The following is a 17,361-nucleotide window of genomic DNA, read 5'->3' on the forward strand; positions in this document are numbered from 1 at the left end:
TCTGTAAATACCAAATTTTAGCCCAAATTGGATGAATACAACCAAAAATTCATTCTAAAAGTGTGTGTGTTTTAAAAACCAATTCAATAATACATTATTGTAGGACATAGAACTAACTGCAATGTTGTTTCATCCTAATTTACACAGAAGCAATTAATCATCTTGTGCTTCTGAGTGTGTATGTAAAATTCTGTGTGTGTATGTGTATTTGTGTTGTGTGTGAGTATGTGTGTGTAAAGCTTACAGAATCTCAGATCTATTTATGGAAGGCGTCTCATTTATTCTCAACCTTACCCCCTTCATTTTACATTTGAGGAAACAGATCCAGGAAGTTTGTGATTATATAAGTAACTTTAGAAAAAAAATTGAACCTAAATCTTCTGACTCTGGAGTCATTGATTTTTTTCACTAACATGTATATTATGTATATACATATATGTATATGTAACTATACATATATATTCAAACATAATGTAGACTGAGGAAAGAGAAATGATTGTTCTATAGATTGCTATAATTTGACTTAGACTTACACAATTTATTTCTATTAATATAATTGTCATGAATTATACTAAATCCTATTAACTTCTGATAAGAAATAATTAGATTCATCAGTTAGATTCATCCTTTACAAAGTGGGAGATGTCATTTCAGTATACCTTTTATTTAGGACTTTTCATCCAGTAACTTATTTGAGATTAGATTTTACTAAAAAAAAAATATTGTTGATAATATTTCTGGTTTTGTGTTGAACATGAACTCAGAGTGTTTTTTTAAACATTCAGATTCATGCTATGTTTTGGGTTAACCACTTCCTCCTGATGAGTGCTTTCGTTTCATTAAGGAACGTATGCACAGGAACCAAATGTAGAATTCAATATTACATATGCATTTCTTAGATCTCCATTGACCATTTTATAGTTTACTCTAACCCATGTTTCATGTAAAACTCATGTTACATTTTTATATATGTAGATGTTCTGATACTGAGACAAGACACAAAAATCATTTTCTGTCACTTTTTGCTAAGTTTTCAAGCCATTTCCCCATAAATTCATTTCTCTCTGTATTACTACTTCAGCAGTCCCTAGAAATCCAAGCCTTCTTTTGATCCCCATCAACTAGTCAATGGGGAATGAGGAAATCAGTCTATCCTGTTCAGGAAAAGGTTTTAATTTTTAGATTTTAATGAAATTGTACAGAAGTCTTTGGGTGAAAGAATTTCTACATGGATAGATTCCAGATATTGGATTTTTGGTCTAATTCTCTAACCTATAAAGAAAAGGTCTTTATAGCCTTATTTGAATCTCTGCAGGTTTTCATAAGGGTGAGGAAGGAGAGAAGGAGCATATACTTTCTGTGAAGCCTTAAAACATTAGAAAAGGGGTATTCTCACTTCTCTAAATTAAGAACTAAAAAGAAGAAATTAAACAACATAACTACCTAAAGAACTTTGGAGACAAATTATATTTATTAAGAAGAATTTTTAAGTGTTAGAAATTTATCCCCTATAATTGTATTTTTTACTTTTACTGTCAGTCTTTATTGACTATATTGCCAATCAATTGAAAGTATTCTGCCTTTTAAGTTTTTTCAGTCTCATTTTTTCAATTTGTGGCTATTATAGTCAATACTTAAGAGAGAAGTTAAACTTGAATAAAATATATAAATCTGGAATAAAAATTCACCTGGAACCAATAGACATAAAATGAAAGATGGTGATGTGGACCCCATTGATATATAACCTTTGTCTTTGTTTATATTCCTTCTTTTCTCTTGCTACAACAGATAATGATTCAGAAATGAACCTTTCAGATATTGAGTATTTGCCAGGACTTTGGTCTTACTAATCCATTAAAATATAAGCTCCTTGAGGGAAGGCAGTATTTTTTGTCTTTCTTTGTATCTTCAGCCCTTCCTAGTATCTGACATATAGTAAGCAATTAACAGATATGTACTGATTTAACTGATACCAAATGTTTTCTAGCATTTGAATGATTCTATAATGATTCTTTTTTTGTGGGAAGAAAATGGGACCCAGCACCTACTTGGTCATGGGACTTCAGAGCATCAAGGGAACTTCCTATTCTCAACCCCAATATTCATTTTCTCTAGGTCCCTAAAGCCTTCCAGAGATTTCCAGCAAAGATCACCCATAAATTACCTGATTCTCAAAACTAAAAAACTCCTAGCTATCCTTGTTCAGGTCCCCTCCAATTATGCACATGAATGTTTCCACATTACTAACTGAAAACCAAATGACATGACAGAAATGGTATTGACTATGGCATCAGAGGAGCAGAGTTCTTATCCTGGTTCTGATAAAAATGGGCATGCCTATTCACCTGTCTAGTCTTGTTTCTTTACCTGAAAAAAAGAGGAGGAAAAGGAGAAGGGGGAGAAGGAGGAGGAAGAGGAGGAGGAGGAGGAGAAAAAGAAGAAGAAGAAGAAGAAGAAGAAGAAGAAGAAGAAGAAGAAAGAAGAAAGAAGAAAGAAGGAGGAGAAGGAGACGGAGAAGAAAGGAAGAAAGAAGAAAAAAGAAATGAGAGCAAGAAGAAAGAATTATAAGAGGCGGTGGAGGAAGAGGAGGAGAAATTGAACTAGATAAACTTCCTTCTGACTCTAAATCCAGGATCCTATCCATAACTACATTGACCCATACTGTACTCTAAACTCCAAATTAACAGGTGTCTACTCAAAATGCATTCCCCACAAGTCTCAACACACTCTATTGCAAACACCTTTAATCCACAAAGGACCCAGGAACTGGCTCCCAACCAGAACGAATCCACTGGTTCTCAACCTCAGGACATTCTCTTAATGCTCCCTTTTAGTCCAGAGGCTAAATCAGAACCATAAGCATCTGTGAATCCTCCTCAGATCTGCATGTAGCTCCTCTCCTTTTAGACTCAAACAGATGGTATAATACTACCATTGTAATTAGTACGAGCCTCCAGAGCTTAGAAGAGAGGAGACTGGTCATAAAAGAAATCAGACTTCAGACAAATAAAATCTTTAATAAAAACATAAAACCTGCCCTATAGCAATGGTACCATTTTTGTGTGTGCCCTTCTATTGAATTTGATTTACTACAACAACAAAAGGTGACAAAGACTTGTGAATATCTTACAAAATTAATGATTCTTATGAAAAGGAAAAGGTCCAATAAATTGTTTAAAACACATGTTCAAAATAAGACCAATATTTTAATTTACCTTTTTTTCAGAAAATCACTTCCTAGTAAATTTAATACCTCATAGAGTTTGTTTAATCAATTCAATTATTTAAATTTGAAACATCTATTTGTAAGAGACTGATGAGGAAGTCACATAAAGAGTTGTAATACTTAGATAAGTTTTTGTTGAGGCATCAGAAAAGAGTAATTTTTATCATTTGCTAATTAGCAAATATGAAGTTAAAAAGTAGGCAGATGAGAACAAAAGTGTTTCATCAGACAGAATCCATTCTTTAGATATATGAGATTTATTGTGGGGGTCATGATACTGCAATTAGATAAATATAATGAAATTTCTTTAATAAACATTAATAGCATATTATATATTTTACAAAAATCTAAAACATGAAATACTATAGCAGTTAGCTATTATATATAAAGGTGTAACTGTAAGTTGGGGTGGGGGCAGTAAGAGAGGCTCTTTATAAGAATTAATTTAGGCATGGGCAGCTAGGTGGTGTAGTGGATAGAGCACCCATCCTGGAGTCAGGAGGACCTGAATCCAAATCGGCCCTCAGACACTTAATAATTACCTAGCTGTGTGGCCTTGGGCAAGCCACTTAACCCCATTCACCTTGCAAAAACATAATAAAAAAAGAATTATCTCGTTTGGTGACACAATGGGGAGAGTGATGGACTTAAGAGTCAGTCAAATATTGCCTCAGACCTTTATGGATCTGTGTTATGGGGCAAGTCATTTTATATCTTCATTTCCTTCATCTGCAAAATGAATATTATAATAATAGTACCTATCTCAGGTACTATTCATTTCAATGAATAATGTGTCAGGGACTTTGTAAAAGTTAAATAACTATACAAATACTAGCATTATTTTTAATCATTAAAGACTTACCCTGTTAATTGTAGTATAGAAGTAAGCCTAGATTCTCAAAGACTCCATCAGTGGAGTGCAAACTCTCTCTCTCTCTCTCTCTCTCTCTCTCTCTCTCTCTCTCTCTCTCTCTCTCTCTCTCTCTCTCTCTCTCTCCATATGAGTGTGTGTGTGTGTGTGTGTGTGTGTGTGTGTGTGTGTGTGTGTACTCATAGGTATACAGCTCGTCTCCCCCTTTATAATGTATGCTCCCTGATGGCAGGAATTATTTCACCTTGGGCTTTATAGCCCCAGAATATAACTCAGTCTGACAGATTGGTAGCCACTTAATAAATTCATGTTGCTTAATTGATTTCTAGACCACCTTTTCTTAAGGAAAGGCACTGATAAATCAAACTTGTTACTCATGGGAGTTCATAGGGTTTCAAATTTACCTGGCTTCATTTGTAATATCTACCTCTAAAAATATGAAGATGTTTTCAATAGATATCTATCAACCCCAAGAGCTGTAGTTAGAAAATTAGAAAAGAAAAATACATTTATTCAAATATCTGTGACTGTTTAGGTGAAAAATCACTGAAAAGAGAAACCATAATGTCAGGCCAATAGAAACAGGATTGCTATGGAAACACAGTAGTGGTATCAAAAACATATGGTTATGATACTAGCTTCACATAAACAAAGATGGTCTATTTAAGTATCTCTTTTCACAATAATAAGGGTGGTGTCAGGAGTAACAGATGACACTATAGTCTCTAAATAGAATAGTAGAATGTCTTTAAAAATGTTTTTTCAGATTGCTACTTTTAAAAATATTTCTAACTTTCTGTTATGATTTATTTTGTCCTGTATAGAGGGTAGTTATATACTTTGTATATGCATGTTCAAAAATATTTAATTTGATCAAGTTTTCACACTAGTATGGTGTGATCTGGGCGGGAGCGGGGGAGGGAAAAATGGGCATCCATCATTTCAAGACAAAACTGTGGCAAAGTGGCAGATTTGGTTGCTACTGCTACTAATACATTGGTTTCATCCAGTTCATCTAGGGGAAGGGCACCTTGTAATGTTTAAAAAAAAAGATTCTATAATGTAGATTCTTAACTAAAGTCCTGATCTAGGAACCTCCAAGGAGTTTGTGGATAGATTCAGGGAGTCCAAAACTGGAAATGGCTAGAATTACACCTTTATTTTCACTAACCTCTAAATTGAAATTTTACATTTCCTTCAATTATTTAAAAAACACATCATTTCTAATAAGGATCCATCCACAGGCTTTTGTAGTCTGCCTGAGAAGTTGATGATTAAAAAGAAAGTTAAGAACTGAAAGTTAAAAAGATTTAGGGGAAGACATGGGCAAGAAGATATGGATGAGTTTCCATCTCTATTAGTTGAGGGACTAAATGCTATGGGTGGTGTCCTAGATATCAAAAGACATAATATATGTAACATGTTTTTCAAACCTCAAAGCACCATATAAATATTTTTTTCTTTTGTTCTTGCTTTTGTTCTTAGTGGTAACATGGTTAGGGCAATGTAGTGGTGAGATGGTTAGAGCACTGGGTCAAGAGTCAAGAAAACAAGAGTTCAGATCCCCCACAAACATTTACAAGAAAAATGACCTTATCTTATTTTTCTGAAACAAAATGTTCTTTATTTAACAGAAATTGGCCATGCTAAGTAAAAAATCATTAAGATTTTCCCTTATATTCTTTTAATTCTCTCAGGAAGTGAAATAACATTTTAAGAATTTGTAGATAATAGACCATAACAAGGAGGAAGACTGTAGTGTTATCTGTGTCTGTTAGTCTATCGACTGAGATCAACAAATTGTTTCCTTAACTGTAAAATGAAGATTATAGGGGCGGCTAGGTAGCATAGTGGATAAAGCACTGGCTTTGGAGTCAGGAGTACCTGGGTTCAAATCCAGCCTCAGACACTTAATAATTACGTAGCTGTGTGGCCTTGGGCAAGCCACTTAACCCCATTTGCCTTGCAAAAACCTAAAAACAAAACAAAACAAAAAAATGAAGACTATAATAGTAAAAATAGAGATAATAATACTTCCCAAGGTATTGTGTAGATCTAAAGGGATAATATTTCTTAAATGCTTGGTCCTGGCATATGTATTTCTCTTCCCTTTCTTTTCTAGACTGAGCCAGGAAAACCAAGGCTTGGTTGTAAACAAACTACTTCAGCTCTCTGAACCTTTAGTCTTCTCATCTGTAAAATGGGCACGATATTTGTAGTGCCCACCATACATAGTTGGTTTGAGGCTTCAGCGAAGTCATGTGTGTACAATGTTTTGCAAACTTTAAAAATGTTATATTGATGTTAACTATTATCCTCATTTTACAGATGAGAAAAGTATAAGGCTCAGAAAAATCAAGTAACTTCCCCAAGGTCGCACAGAAGAGAAGTAGATTTTTGAGCAGTTATCTGGCAAATTAGAGCAGTGTAGCTAGTTATAAGAAGAGGTTCAGGCTATGGGTGAACTTCCTTTTTCCCCTTTACTAGTGATCTCTAACCTGATTTCTCCAGATAATTATCTGGTCTCCATTTCAGCAGTAGCTAATGTCAAATTTGTATATAGTGTGTACTTAACAATACACAATTGATTTTTTGATTGATCATTGCCCCTTTGTTTTGGCAAGAAAAAGATCTCATGAATTAATGAGTTTGGAAGGGTTTGGGCAATAAGGCTTTTTCTTCCTATCATGATCAGGGATTATGATGGTCAGAATCTGCTTTTTCTGCCTAGAAAGAAAAATTGGAAGATTCACCTCTACCCAAAATAAACTTATCTCTTTATCAGAAAAAAGGGAATTCTGTCAAGCTAGGAATATGACTGAAAAATCTCTTTTCATATCCATGTAGTTATAAAGTCGCTTACCTGTCTAGCCCTTAAGAAGGTCATCACTGAATTTTATGCATGATAGTGTCAGATTGAATGGTTATTTGACATAGTTAAATCTGAAAGACTTATTTCTTTCTCTACAAAGGAATTGGTGAGGGGACATTAACTTTGTCCTCCTAAGACAGGTTTATTGATGAAAAGAAAATGCAGTCACTACCAAATGAGATGACTCTGATTTCTCTTTATGGTCCTCAATTCACTGCTATTGATGAGGCCTTGAAAGAGATGCAATGGTTGGGTATGGTTATATTTCGTAAGAACTTTCAAAGAAATGAAAACTGGTGAATACCTCATTATTTTAAGATCTTATTTTTCTGAAACAAAATGTTCTTTATTTAACAGAAATTGGCCATGCTAAGTAAAAAATCATTAAGATTTTCCCTTATATTCTTTTAATTCTCTCAGGAAGTGAAATAACATTTTAAGAATTTGTAGATAATAGACCATAACAAGGAGGAAGACTGTAGTGTTATCTGTGTCTGTTAGTCTATCGACTGAGATCAACAAATTGGGTTTTACCGTTTATTTTTTATATCCATTTATTTTTTATAAATTATAAAAAAAATCACTATTTCTTAAAAATAAATGTTGTTGCAAAGCAGCATAGTATAGTGGATAGAGTTAGTATTGTAGTTAGGACATCCTGGGTTCAACACATGACTCCATCAAATACCATATGTTTGACACTGAACAAGTCAATCAACTTTTCATTGCACCCCCCCCCAAAATCTCTGAAACTCTCTAAAAGGATAAGTTGCAGAGAAAGCCAGGTTCTGCATTCATAGAGGGAGTTTCCTCTCCTTGGGGTTCCCTATACTAATGATATAACAACTCTAGTCTCTATTAAATGACTTTGATGAAAACTTATGATTTTGATTTTCACTTTCACACTTGATTTTTTTCTCCTAATTCATCTCAAATGGTTTTTTAAAAGGATCATAGTAATGGGCTCATTTGAGATGGAATGATCCATGGATACCATTTAAAAAGATATGCTTCTTTCCCTTCTTGACTTCCCTTGGTAGGTTTTATATTTATATGTCTAAGCATGCACACTAGTTTAAAAAAAATAACTAGTTGTTGCTTAAATTCAGACCACCATTTTGTTTTCAATGTTTATGGTCGTAAGCATTCCCTAAGTGTGGAAAAAAAATTGAGAGCGAGATACAGACAAAGTTTGTATTTGGCAGAAGATACAATGATCCACCCACACATTCTAAAAATTATTTTTTCCAGGAAGTTATATTAGTCATTTTTTTGAAGATTGATTTCTCTCTTTAGTCTCGTCATGCAACCTCCATATTCACCTACTACTGTGTAATGGATAAAATGAAACTTAATTTGAAATCCCAGTTGGATGACAAACTTGAAATTATATTTATCCAAATTATTGTATCTTGACAAACCTTTTTCCTAACTTTGATTTATTACAAAATGTTTTTAAATTTTTAAATTTTTTTTAGATTTTTCAAGGCAATGGGGTTAAGTGGCTTGCCCAAGGCCACAACAAAATGTTTTTATAAAGTATTACAAGACTTAAAGATTGTCAGATTCATGAATTATTACTCTAGGATAATCAACTCAAAAGACCTATACAACCAGTTATTGAATAAACCCAGAATTTATTACAAATTCTACTCATCCTAGAATATAAATTAAAATCAAACAAGTATTTATCAAGTCCTACAATGTGCTAGACACTGTTCTGAGCATTTTATAAATATGATCTCATTTGATCCTCAGAGGCCCAGTTTACCCAGGGTTACTCAGTCTTAGGGTAGATTTGAACTCAGCTCTAAATACTTCTAATTGCCGAAGACATTAGTGTATGTACATACACATATTTTATATGTATTTATTTATATATGTGTAAATGCAAATAAATATTCATTCAACAGACTGCTAAATGAATACTAAATAAATAAATACAAAGTGGGGAAGGTATTCAGGAGGCTTTATGTAGAAAATGGCACTTCAACGAGTTTTGAAATAAATTAGAAATTCTAAGGTAAGAAGTTAAATGTATTCTAGGCATGGAACAGTTAGTGCAAAGACATGGATATGGCACATAGAGTATGATACATGTGTATGCATAATAGCAAATTGTCCAGTTTTACTGGACTATTGAGTATGCAAAGGGTTTTATGTAAAAAAAAAAGCTAGAAAAATACATTAGGGTCAGATTATAAAGGGATTTAAATACCATATAGTTGAGTTTGCATTTGATCCAGTTGGAAACTGAGAGTTGATAATAGTCAGGATTTCATTTTAGGAAACACTGGTGGGGAGAATGGGGGGAAAAAGGGAAGAGGGAGTTCATTTGGAGGCTTTAGCAATAATAAAACAATGAGAGCACTGAATTAAAATAGAGACTGTGAGTGGAATGGGAAGGATGTGAGAGATGGCATAGGGTAGACATGGTGAGATTAGGTATAGCTATGTAGATTGAGGGACAGAGATGAGTTGAGGATGACTCTTCATCCACAGGATCTAGTCTGCCTGACTCACAGTCTGCAAATAGAACTGTGGTTACAGTGAATAAAAAAGATATTTTATGGGGCACACCAGGGCAAATGAATTCATTATCTTATGGCCAGCTTGCTGGTAATAAGCCTCTCTGTATTTGCCTAGGTTAACACTAGTAAAGGAGTCAATCTATCCTCTAGATCCTGCTTTCTTAATTGGCAGCATTTGCCATAATGGGAATCCCACCAGCATGACCTTGGCATGCATGGTCACCTCCATTTCTCAATGAAGCATCAGAATGGAAACTTCACTATTTTTAGACAAATGACCTCATCCATGTGGGGAAACTCTCCATGATTTGTGTCATCTTACAGTCTTAGAGCTTCCTAGGGAGACTGGGAAGTTAAATAACTTGCCAATGGTCAAGCAGCTAGTATGTGTCAGAAAAAGAACCTTGAACCCATGGGTTCATAAACACCCTAGGCCAATCCTCTATCCCAATGTCATGCTGTCTACAATGTTTAACATTATAAGAACGTATAATGAAGTGGTTATTAAGTACTTACTGTATACAGAATATACTGCTAAATCCTAGGAACACCAATGAAAAAGTCAGAGTCCCTGTTCTCAAGGAGCTTATAAGCTTCTGATGGAGGGAAGGCAAGGTTCAGATGGGAAGGTTCTGTGGTCCTTAGGGTATAGAAACAAACCAGATCAGCTGCTTCTACATGCAGGAGATGTTAGCGTAACATACAAATACATATACATATATACACCTGTATATGTGTATACATGCATGTATGTGTGTGAATGTCCATATACACACATATTGGAGGCTTTATGTAGAAGTTAGTTTTTGAACTAAATCTTGAAAGAAATTAGAGAAATGAGAAATGACATAGGTAAAGAGGAAATGCATTCTAGACATGGGGACAGGCCTCTTTAAAATCATTAAAGAATAATAATTGTCAGCATAGGAGACAAAAAAGAAACAAATTGTCCCTTTTCTGCAGAAAATTCAACCCTAGTTTCTAATCCCTTGAGTCCTCACATTGAGTGGAGGTGTTCAACCCATTTTTTAAAATATTTAGGCATTCAAACAGCAAATTTGATTATAGATCTGTGGTGAGAATGGATAAGAGAATTGACAGAAACCAAATACTCCTGGAAAAAAAGAAAACTATGTAATCAAAAAAAGAGTGATAGAAAATTATCAGGTTGTTAAGATGTATCACCTTTTTAAAAAATAAAATCATTAATGAATTACAGTCAGAACACCCTGCACACTCCCATCTGATTTCTTCCGATAACTCTGGGTTACTCCCCCCCACTCCCCACTGAGATAGTCATATATCTGAAATCTAAAAGCCCATAGGATTTTTCCCCTACTTAATGAAAGTCTGCATATTGACAGAGGCCTTTAGATTATTTTTATTAATGTGATTCTTGACACTTAAAAGTAAACAAAAATCAGAACCCTTGAACTCCATCTACTTCAACATAACGTAAGGAATTTCCTTTCAAAGCTATATTATTTCTTATTTGCTTCATTGAAGAACTAAGTTCTTTGTACCCTTTCAGAATTAGTGATTGATATTCATTTATTATATAATTATAAATATTAATACATGTGGCTTAAAGTAATTTTTAGCAGATACTTTGATTTTAACCAGAAAACAGGCTCAAAATGTAACAAATATGGACTACAAAAGTAACCCACATAAATAATTACACTTTCTGTTCTTTTCATTGTCAGTAAAATCTATTGACAGTTATATTTAGCGACCAGTAATTCAAACAAGCCAGAAAGAAAGTATGGGTTTTAAAATGATGATAGTTAAAATCCCCAAATAAATTCTTTAAAACCCCAAACCCATTGGGTTTTTTTGCATTTAATTTTTTCAACTAATAAGCATTTAGTTTTTCCCTTTCCCCTCCAACAACTGAGCAAAAAGAAGAAAATAACAAATATGCCTACTCAAGCAAAGAAAATTTTCTTTTTGGTCAGGTTCAAAAATGTATGTCCAATTGTTCTTATTTTCATCACCTCTCACAGAAAATGGATATACCACATACTCCTCTATCCTCCTGAACTGGGATCCGAAATGCATTCCTTCACCCAGACTATGTAGGCCCCTTCTGAGTTCCAGAGGGAAATAAACCTTTATTTCAAATATACTTTGAAGGTTGAAAATTACCTATATGATTCTCTCATTCCAGTGAATCCTTGGGGAGACCAAAAGGAAAGGATCTTTAGAATATGCCTTCTATCTCTATCTGCTTTGAGATCCTACTCAGATGCTTTCTCTTGCCATGAAGGACTTCTCTACCCTAAGCCCAGACAGATGCTATAAATTAGAAAGACTTTCACTATGGGTTTAGGAATAAATTCTCTGGATTTGTTGCCTGCCCTGATAGATTTGAAGAAGCTTATCACAAGAAGTTGACCACTAGGTGATTCAGTTCAGTTCAGTTTATGAAGTGACTACTGGATAGAAGACTCAGCTAGGCACTGGAGATAGAGACTTAAAAACTAATAACTCTTGCCTTTGGAGAGTGTTTTTTCCCTAAAGTCACAGCAACCAGAAACTACTTACTAAGAGAAGAGGGATGATTTGCACTGATGAAGATAATGTTTACTTTGATGTTTTGAAATGGTGAAACTTCTCTTAAAGTTTGAAGACTGTGACAAATCATCATGGGTGAGAAAAGTATAGAAACTAGGAAATGGGATAGGACTAGAGATTTTAAACTAGACTCCATGAGTGTTGTTGGATTGGTTTGGTTTTTTTTTAATATTTTGGTCATTATATTTCAATATAATTGGTTTCCTTTTAATCCTGTGAATTTTATTTTATGCATTTCAAATCATTATTCTGAAAAAGGGTCCCAGTCACACACAAAAAAAGTTAAGAACCCCTGGTCTAGGATCTTAATTGAAAACAAAACAAAAAAAGGTACCTACAAAGCCCAAGAGTCCAAGTCATTCTCAAATCTGGTAAAAATAAAACTAGCAGGCTATAGAATAATTCCTCCTGGTCTAATCACTAGCATCTCTAGCAACAAGTCTCTGTTTTTCTGGCTTTTATTTGCCTGGCTAGTAATTAACCTCCCAGAGAGGACTGTGGAGAGAAAGTGATTGCAGCTGCTATAAGAGCCCTAGCCCTCTGAATATCTCTCTCTAATTATTATATCTGTTGTTAATGTTTAGGTAGTATCATGGCAAGCACCGCTACCCATAGCTCTGTTTATGCTCAGCCTGGCCCCTAGGAATGAGCCACCAGTGGGGGTCTGAGCTAAAGCAGATCCCTTCAGTTTTAGAGATTCCAGATGAAAACAATATGGGGGAAGGAAAGGTTAGGGGAAGGCAGAAGTATTTAGGAAGACCTAAACTTCATCCCTGGACCCAAGATCAAAATGTTGATTTTTATTCCTGGAGGTAATAAGGAGCAAGTGGAGTTTTTTAGGAAAAAATCTGGCCACTGAGTCAGGATGGATTGGTGTGGAGATAAACATAAAGCAGAGAGAGAATTAGAAGACCATGACAATAGTCCAAGTATGATTAGTAATTAACTAGACTGCTGGGATGTGAGTGGAGAGGAGACATAAGAGATGTGGTAAAGCTAAAAATGACAAAATTGGGCAATAGATTGTTTAGCAAATGAGAGCAAAGAGAAGTTACACACCTTAGATGATATGCAGATAGTGATATAAAAAGTAATAGAATCATCTAGAAAAGGGAAAGGGTGGTGGAGAGGGGAAAGATGAATTTTTGCCACATTTTGAGATTGAGATGCCTTCAGGACATCTAGTTTATCATGTCCTGGAGGTAGTCAGTGACACAGGACCCAGCTCAGATGCAAAAGTAGGACTGAATGTATCTGGAAATCATATGCAGAGAGATAATCACTGAACCCAGGGTAGCTGATGAGGTCACAAGGTGAGATCGTATAAAGCAGAAGTTCTTGACCTTATATTTCTACAAAATTGTTTTTTATATAAATCTATTCATCTTATGAATTTAAAAATATTATTCTAAGAAGTTATTCATAGGCTTTACCAGATTACAAAAGGTAGTCAGTGTAACAAATAAGGATAAAAGAACCCTCTGATACAGAAAGAAAAGAGGGCCCAGAACAGAGCCTTGGGAGATTTTATATTTTATTTACTCACATAGTATTATATTGTTCATATTTGTTTTCCCTTTATTATACACATACATATAGATACATATGTCCACATTATATATAGTATAACCTTATGTATATAGTTATATTAGTGTATATATTTTCTGCATGTATATTTTCATATTTTATATTTCATTATAATGTTATATAATGCATCATATTATGCATGTTTTGTTATATATATATTTAAAGTCCAGAACTATTGATAGACAGCTTTTTTCTCCTTCCATAACCCAAGTTATATAGGGAGGAATATAGTTCAGAAAGAAGTGATAGCAATAGTGAAGAGAACAAGATCAATTTGCTAGGAGATTGAAGGTAGAAGGTCCTGAGCCTTTGGGTCTTATAGTTAGCTCCCTTTTCTAGGGACCTTTCCAGCCCTTACTCACTCTGGACCATGTTGGGTGTTGATATTGTTCATCCTTTATTTTAAAGAGGGCCTTTGATCATGAGGTGATGTCTTGATTGGTCCATGAATCGGGGACAGAGCACACAAATCACTCTCGCTTCCTGAGTCGTCAAAGTCCAGTGGCAAGACAAAAGTCAGAAAGGCGGATGATGGCTCAGAATGTTGTGTATCCTGATAATGCTAGCTACTTTAACCCCTCTGGATTTTAGGGGTAATCTGGAGCTTCTGGGCTGGCAAGTTCACAAGTGCCCACCATTGCCCTCCCCAATGATTATTATTAGATAGCATTTATGTTTTGAAATTTAAAATTCACTTTCATATGCTATTTCATTTGAATCTCACAACAATCCAGTGAGGTAGGTACTATAATCATTCCCACTTTATAGATGAAACTGAGTCAGAGAGAGGTTAATTGATTCACCTAAGGTCATATAAGTACTACAAGTTCAATATACTATACACTTTATCATATACTTGCTGGATTATCTAGTTCAAGAGGTATCAAATTTCCTTGGGCCAAAACACTTCTTAGTGCAGCAGAACCAGATTAAAACGTAATTGGAAAATGTTGAACAAAATAAATAAAAATAAAATACAATATTGCTAATATTCATTTATAATTTTCTAAGTCAATATGCTACCCACAGGAATTGGTTTCTATTTGAGTTTAACACTTATTTAGTTGATTAGACAGTCAGGGTTGATTAACTTTTAGTTAAGGGAATTTACTAAGATAACATAATAAGAAGAGTTGATATGAAAAAAGTTCCTTCAACACCTGGGACACATAGCCCCACAAATACATATAGAATCCAGGGGAAGGTAGGCTCAAGCTTAGTGGGAAAGGGGTATCTCTCGGATCCTGTTTAATCAAATATTTACTATTTTCACCTTTCCTGGAGTCCAAATTGTGCAGGCTCTGCTGAGTTAAGGCAGAGGTACTTTCAGAGTCCCGAAGTTGTACCTCTCTTCCCCAAATATGTCACAGTCCCTGAAACTGCCTTCAGTCTCTCTAGTTTTCTTTCAGCTCTCTGATGGATGTATTGTTACTGGTCCAAAGTGTGCAATGGCACACTCAGGGGGAGACATAGGGAGAAAGAGAGTAGGTCATTTATCCCCTCATCCAATCATAGTTACTTATTTAGTTTCCATCACTCCCAGTACTAATAAAGGCAAAATCCAAATTTTCCACAATGTAATTAATTCTCTCTTTTTGCTCTACTTAGCTCCAGTCAGTCAATGATCATTCATTAAGTCCTTATATGTGTAGTGTTGCACTTCTTTTTTGCTTGTTTCCCAAACTCCTTCTCTTAGTTCAAAAACTTGGGCCCTTCTGACCATGGCCATCTCCGATGGACTCTCTGGTGGAATCTAACAAATGTAGAGGCTTATTCTCTAGGAAAGGAAGAGAAAACTTCTCTAAACCCTCCTGTCTGTACCTCAAAGATACATCTTTGTATCTCATTTGGTTCATTCTTCTCTCTTCCCAAAAAGGCCAACTCTTAGGGTTTGGTTCAGGTATATGAGGCAGTCCAATCCTGGTCCTGAAGATTAGATTAAAAATATTCTCCTCTTCTCAAAAGAGAGACATCATAATATTTTACGTATATTGCCAGAAGCAACTGTTAGTTCCTTGAATTTACTTCAAAGTTTTTCTTTGTTACAGAGGAAAATTCAGTGTTGAGAGGGAAAGGTGTAGAAATAGTTGAAATATAAAAAAAGAGAGACCTCAAAGTAAATTTTAATTTTTTTCAAAATTCAGGGTCAAGAGGAGTGTTTATGTTTTTATAAAGAGAAGCATTTTCAGGGTCCCATCCTCTAATCTTGTTAACTTTGGAGAGATTGAAAGATGAAACCATTTCATTTATTCAATGGTAGAACTATGAGCTCCAAATGATATTGAAAATATTTTAGAGACTCAAATGACTTTTCATTAAATATCTGTCTCTTTTCAGCTAGATTCTGGAGCTTATTTATTCATTTATATATATTTATATGTTTTTAATCCTCATCTATAAATGAGGAATTGTTGATTCCAAGGTCCCTTCCTGCTCTGAGGTCTATCTTATCTAGATTGACTGTTTTCCCTCTTCATCCTCATTTTCAAAAACATTGATAACTGCAAAATCATTAGAAACTGTAAGATAGTAGACTTTCACCAGATGAACAACTGAGGGTCTGGGGAGGAAAAAGAGTATGAAGAGATTGTTATAGAGGCTTATAGTCTGAGTGATTTCATTGCCTGTTGAATGAAATACTCTGCTGTGTCCTTGAGTTGCTTGTGCATCCATAACTACGCAAGTCCCAGAAGCTGATGCTGTTAGTGTTAATTAATATTTCTATATTCATTAATGCCACCATTACTTTTCAAGCCATCACTCTTTATCATCTTAGTGAGGTTTCCAATCTAATGATGCAAAAGGCCAACCATAAATTGCAGAAAGCTGTGAAATTTTACTAGCTAGAATCTGCAAGGATGCTGCTATCTTATTGCCAGTGTCTTCTTTGACTGTCTGTGTTTAGTCATAAAACTGTGACAGACTGGAACCAGACCAACTTTACAGATAGATTTTCCACTCTGAATGCATTACTTTTCCCATAATTTAAGTTTATAGTACATCAATCCTGGTACTCAATCTCACTTTTACCTGTTTATTCAAAAAGACCTTTCTCTTGTCATATTATCAGGGAATATCACCCTCTTCAAAGAATCAAAACTGCGGGTGCCCCCAAAACCCACTGTTAGTGTAAACAGACTACAACATATTGCAAATACTGACTGGCACAAAAGATAAAGATAGGGACAGAACCTAAGGTTTCACTGGTATGAGAAGCTCCCAAGTGAGCTGCAAATGCAATAGGTTATCTTTACAACTTTCTACAATCTTGCAATTCCAAAAACAACTATGGAGCATGAATGCATATCAAAATATATTATTTTCACATTTTTGTTTTTGCTTTTGCTTTTCTCATGATTTTTCCCTTTTGTTTGATTCTTCTTCCATGTCTAATATGGAAATATGTTTAACATTTTGGTGTGTGTGTCTGTGTGTGTGTGTGTGTGTGTGTGTGTGTGTGTGTGTGTATTAAATCTATATCAGATTGCTTGCTGTCTTTAAGTGGGGAAAGGTGAGTCAGGGAGGAGGAGAATTTGGAATAAAATAAATAAAAATACAATAGCATATAGATAATGTTACTATATGGTTTTCTAAATCAACATGCAATGATGGATAGTAGCCCATGATTCTATTTGAGCTTGATGTCATTAGCCTAGACTACCAACACATTCTGTGACTTGCCCAGATCAGAGAGTCA

The 17,361-nt window shown here is 34.7% G+C and overlaps 1 protein-coding gene across 1 annotated transcript in view; it reads left to right on the forward strand.

Annotated features, from left to right (window-relative positions):
* The window catches only part of APBB1IP (amyloid beta precursor protein binding family B member 1 interacting protein), a 119,646-nt gene that overhangs the window by 24,884 nt on the left and 77,401 nt on the right, over positions 1 to 17,361 (forward strand). The window lies entirely within an intron of this gene.

This window comes from Macrotis lagotis, chromosome 7, assembly GCF_037893015.1.
Source record: "Macrotis lagotis isolate mMagLag1 chromosome 7, bilby.v1.9.chrom.fasta, whole genome shotgun sequence".
Taxonomy (NCBI): Eukaryota; Metazoa; Chordata; class Mammalia; order Peramelemorphia; family Peramelidae; genus Macrotis; species Macrotis lagotis.